The sequence below is a fragment of the Perna viridis genome, chromosome 3 (assembly GCF_037379345.1).
Source record: "Perna viridis isolate PV_CMFRI_1.1 ecotype Kerala chromosome 3, ASM3737934v1, whole genome shotgun sequence".
Classification (NCBI taxonomy): domain Eukaryota; kingdom Metazoa; phylum Mollusca; class Bivalvia; order Mytilida; family Mytilidae; genus Perna; species Perna viridis.
Window position 1 is genome coordinate 51,038,850 of NC_142447.1, and position 6,119 is coordinate 51,044,968.

Here is a 6,119-nt window from a genome sequence, read left to right on the forward strand (position 1 = left end):
ACCTCACGTGCCGCTATAGTCGCCATTAACCATCCAATTCGCTTTTAATTGAATTAAACATGAAATTTTAAATATGGGAATTGAAAAAATCAAAGCAATTTGTAGCGATTTGATTTTCAGTTTTTTGTAGCTTTTTGAACTATCTTTTGACGTACTTGGGATAAATGAGATCCCAGAGCGGTATGAAGTTACAGTTACAAGAATCAATACTCCCTCATCAAGTAGACGATCTTTGCTAGAACTGCCAGGGATGGGCGATAAATAAAAATGGAAATAATTTAAATAAAAACTATGTCCAGATGACATAAATCATTTTTATGAGTATCTCAATTAAATATATACGGAAAGTAGAATTCGTTGCAGAAATGTCTACCGATTTCCAGCTTCACTATGCCTAAGGCTGGCCAATAAATTGTCACATTTTGATAATTGATTTTGGCAGATTTGCATAAGAATTTTCTCCTGTGTCTTTCGACGTTTATTGCATTGAAGAAAAGTCATAAATTTACAAGTTCTGAATTTCCAAGGGAAATTAAATATACAAACTCGAAACAAAGGTGTCATTTTCAATTTGACAACGTTATTAAAAAGTCGATTACAAAACGATAGATCGGCTTTGCTTTTGTTTTTGTCGTTAACGCGACTGGATTAACAATAATATAATGCTTCTCAGAATCATGGAGACAAGTTTCAGTAGAATATTTTTTCGTCCGATTTTAACATTTGATAGGATATTTATCACCCAAAGGCAGGGTAAAGATTTACGATATGATCATTCGTGTGTGTGTGGTTTTTTTTTTTATATTTCTCTATCCCATAAATAACGTGCATTTAGCTTATATGAAAGGTACATCTATTTATACCTAAATCAATTTCTTATATTCCAATGATATATATTATATGTACTGGTGAAATAGTGCTTAGTTCTAAAAATCATTTAGAGAGTATTTTTATATATAAAAAAAAGAACATGAAAATATCAAACAATAAAATAGCAAATAGTATAAAAAATATGAAAAAAGAAAAAGCAATACCAAACATACAAACAAGGTGGACAAAACAATGCCGGGAGCAACCAAGAGAACAGAAAAATCAATGCCGGTAGCACCAAAAAGAACGAAAAAAATAATGCCGGGAGCACCCAAGAGAACAGACAAAACAATGCCGGGAACACCAAAAGAACAGACTAAAACAATACCGGGAGCACCAAGAGAACCAAATACTAAGAACAAATCGTAAAACACACAAGAACCAAAAATGTACTCAGAAAAACAACATAAAACCCGGGTGAACTCTGATGCTTTGGAAGGGTGTACAGTTTCTGTTACTTGCAAGATATTTGAAGCTAAAGTCTTATAAAAATTAGAAGAATTCCTATGATCGATGAAAATAATTGGTCATATTTAGAACGGACATTAAGTGTCGACAGTAGAACTTCTGAAATTACGGTTTTAATTAAGGGCATATATCTAAGAATTTTAATGGGATGGGGAACTCCACTATCGTTACTATATAGACATATGGCATACACGGCTAGGATCAACATAAAATGTTGATGTAGGGATTCATATACATATATAATCAAGTCTAAGGTACACTCAAACCATGGACTCGATGCGAGGCTGCAAATTTGCGATGCAGCGGGATTCGAACGCATTCTCTGCTCGTACATCTTTGGCAAAATACTATGCACTAAATCCAACGCTCTACCGGACTATATTATAATGTAATTTTATTAACCAAGTTATGCTTCCTCAAAGTAATTCTAAAGCGTGAACATTAGCACATGATGTATAACTGGATAGCGTTTACGATAGGACAATCTCTGATGGTATCAGGTAAAATAGTAGAGAATATGCATCAAAATAAAGATACATCAACACCAAGTAATATAACAAATAAGAAGCATAACCGGACATGGGGACTATAGATATATATATTTTGAGTAACAATGACCGTTACGCCAAGATATACTCCAGCAAACCAAACTACAGTTGTTTTTTTTTACTCATATACGGACTTGAAGTAAGTTCGCGTGTAGAAATCCGCAATGTAAGAAAATTTGTTATATAAAACTGAACTCATGAGTTTGACCCTAAATATTTTTGATTTAAATTCATGAAAATATCCAGCCTTTGATTGACTGCCATGAGGTATTTCTTAAACATCAAGAGAAACTATGGTATATAGATAAACCGACTATACCTAGAAAAGGAAATCCGCTAAAAATGGAATTCAAAAGCTTTTGTTGAAATAACACGGACTTTGTAATACACATCAATTGATATTAGCAAAGAGTTGTTGTATAGAAAAGCTTTTGACATTTTAACCCCTGATAATGCACTACTCCGATGCCAACTCGATAAGTTGTGGATCTGTTCTCTGTTCCCTAGATTTTGATCTGCTCTGTGACCTCTAAGATTTGGGCGATTGCTGAAATACCTGTTCTAAGATATCTGATCCCTAGGTGTTTTACCTGTTCTATGAACCCTAAGTTTTGGACGGAGTTCGGGTTGCTGATGTATCTGTTCTATGATCCCGAAGATTTGGACTGAGTTCGGGTTCCTGATGAACCTGTTCTATGACCCCTAAGAGTTGGACGGAGTTCGGGTTGCTGGTGTATCTGTTTCATGAATTTCGAGTTTTTGGTATTTCTGTAATAACTTGAGATTTAGTGCTCTCTCAATAACTGTCGTTACTTTTGATTCAAGTTTTGTAAAGTATTTCTATAATCGTCGTTACTCTTGGTTGGTACATTTCACTTTCGAGTTTTTGGTATCTCTACAACCTTGGTTACACTTGGTCGAACTTTCAATTTCAAGTGTTTTTGGGTTTTTTCATTTGGTTTAATTATCACACATTTTAAAAACAACTACGTTACATGAGGTGAATTAGTGATCCGATGTCTCCAATTTAGTTTTCCTTCGTCTTTGCTCGGCTCATGAATTTCCACAATTTAAAAAAAAACCTCAGGCTCCTTGATTATATTGACGTAATTTCAGCGTACATATTCGACAGCAATAAGAAATACTAAATTTCATAACAATGCCATTTATATTATTTCTCAGTTTTTAACGTACGTCCTTCCAGAGTATATTTCATCCTTCAAATCTTATGAAGTAATATCGTACAATTCGTGATGATTCAACTTGATTTGTATGGTTGTAATAAATCGCTGGGAGTCTTTGTGAATGACAATGACGCCGAGTCTCATATGCCAGATATAAAAATAGATCAGAAATATCGAATTATATCTGTTTAGGACGAAAAACTTTCTAGACAAAAAGGGCAAAATATTAACATGTGCAGTCAGTGCCTTCTGAGTGAAAAATATGGTGAGATTAATCTAATTAAAATTAAATCTTAAATTAAATCTACCATGTCAGATCATGTATTTTAATCAGATTACAAAGAGATGTTCAGCGCGACTGAATAGACAGGCGCGTAGCTGAGGCCAAATTGAAGAGTAGGCAAAATTACGGCAGGGGTCCCCCCCCCCTCGAAGCTCCGCGGAGATAGCGTTTTAGAGGATCATTTATGCCTCTCCTGGATGTATATTATCTCAACAAAAAAAATTGGCAAAATTAAGTGCAGGCAAAAGCTTTTTTGCCTAACGGCAGCTTCGCGCCTGATAGTTTTGTCGGGTGTCGGTCATCTCCGAGCTCTTTAGTTGGCCCTAGTTGCCTAAAAAGCGATCCGGTCATCTTGTCTGACACGACGGTAGCGTATATCGAACCTAAGGTCCGGTCGGTGCAACGATTTTCGACAGCTCTGTCATAAGTTGAATTGAATTCAAATCATCTCTTAATCTGGAGTTATGTTGTCATGGAATAGTCCGTAAATATATATGTATATTCCTTCTTTCTGCTGAAAACTGGTTTATGAAAAATATGGTCACGAAAATAAAGAATATGCTTTACTTTTCTTTCATTATACTCTTTTGTAAAGTTAAAACATAAATAACGCCATATTTGTTCAAATAATAGGTAATCAGACTGTTAAAAAGAGAAAGTTGTCAGTTATTGTTTCAATTTTCTTTAAAAAATGACTTCATTGTAAATATCACATCAGTAAGTGAAAAACTAATACTAAAAGCCCTAAAAAGAGTAATTCATTTGGGAGCCCTTTGAATTTTTACGTCAAATAATCAGTTGGTAAAAGTATTTTGTAGGTAGAAACGTCGTTTTGATGTGTCTTCTGGTTTTATAATTCACAGGAGATTTTCTTTTTTCGAGAATTAAGCCAGCAATATTTCCATCAACTTTTTCTCTTTAGTAACTGGAATCCACACTAAGTTTGAACCATTTTGAACCAATGTTTGCGATGAATTCGGTGGTAAAAATATGATACTGTTGCTAAGTAATGGCTATTGAAAATATGATGGAGAAAGATCATGCCTTTGTAATATTGAAGGTATTAGAACTTTGAAAAAAGGTCTGCATTCATTAAATCATAAAAATAATATAGTGTATTCACCAAAACTATACATATAGTAAAAAAAGAAAAAAAAATGTAGTATGCAGAGTACTACTATTCAACAAAGTGGTATTCTATTGTAGTTTTTTTTTCTACTTGTTTTTGTTTTTGTTTTTTTTGTTTTCGTTGTTGCTGTTTTGTTTTTTTTTTTTTTTAACGAGCAGATTTATGTGATTTTACCATTTCGTGCATAAGAAAATACTAAATAAGGTTTTGTTTGTAAAGTGGAATTCTGGGAAGCCCTGTAGAGGCAAACAGAGGAGTATAATTATTGCACGGACATGGATAACGTCATTGTTACAATTGTACACATGGAGGCACGAGCATTGTGGGAATGGGACGATGGTGTAATCACTTGCCCTCCATTTCGATTGTTCGTAAATAAGAAAATATATATGTTTAAATTATAGTTCACAAATTCATCTTTAGGGTAACGCTACCTACATCTGTTGATCTCTAGTAAGATTTGTCAACAAATATACATCTTATGTGTCTTTACTAATTCCAACCGACAGATACCCGCCGAGTTTGTTCAACTTATGTTTTATATAATGTCAATTGAACTAAGCTGTATTTTGGTGCTTAGGTCGATCATTGAAAAGTATTGTTATTGTTATTATTATTATTATTATTATTATTATTATTATTTAAACTAACTGAGCTTGTTTAATACATTTAATATTAATAATGTATAAGACACTTTAATATCACTTTCGATTCCATTAGTTCTATTGTAACTGTATCAATATTGAATGATAATAGAAGATAAATGTCTGTGCCCGCTGGTCATATCATTATGACAATGCTCGTTAGATTTCGTATATTAAATATAATGTTTTTATCTTTTTTTTTCTTTAGATTTTGACAAGTTTAAATATCAAGGTGCAAAATGGTGGTGCATTGCCTTAATTTTAAGAATTAGCCAATTAGATTTGTTTTTCTCACAAATTTCTGATGACGTCTGAATTTCTCATTTTTCTTTAAATCAAAAATATAAACATGTAGGTTATCATACTAATATATCAACGATTAAATAAGTTACTAAAGGTATTCATCAAAATTTTGATCGTAGTGCTTGGGATTGTTTATTTAGTCAAAAATAAAGGCAGAGAATTGTGAATTCTACGGGTTACGTGACATCATTTAAAATTTTAACAGAATAAATAAGAAATTGTGATGTTTTTACATGAATTCTACAAAAAAAATGTTTCTAGTATAACAGTTATGTTTAGATAATAGTCTCCAGATGGTTCTCGAGTCGCTGGCGGAAAGGAGGCGTGGCTTTCCAGTTAAATACACGTGCTTTTGTTTTCATTTCATTCGTACATAATTCTGTATTTTGAGAAGAAAAACGAAATTATTGTTAGATACTGTTATGATTTATATCAAAAAGATTCAAATAAAAATGATAAAATATTGCTGTATTTGACTTCATATTTACTGTTACTGGTGGACTGATGTCGATACTATGTTCTCTTTCTTGATGAGATGAAAATAACATGTGCTTGTGGAATTATCAATGACCCTAAGTATTCATTGATTGGTTTCTACATTCCCTTAGTTGAGCTGCTGTTACAAAGGAGGCGGGTTGATTCCGAATGGCGAAAGCTGATTGGTCGATTGAGTACCGTCGTAATCGCAAA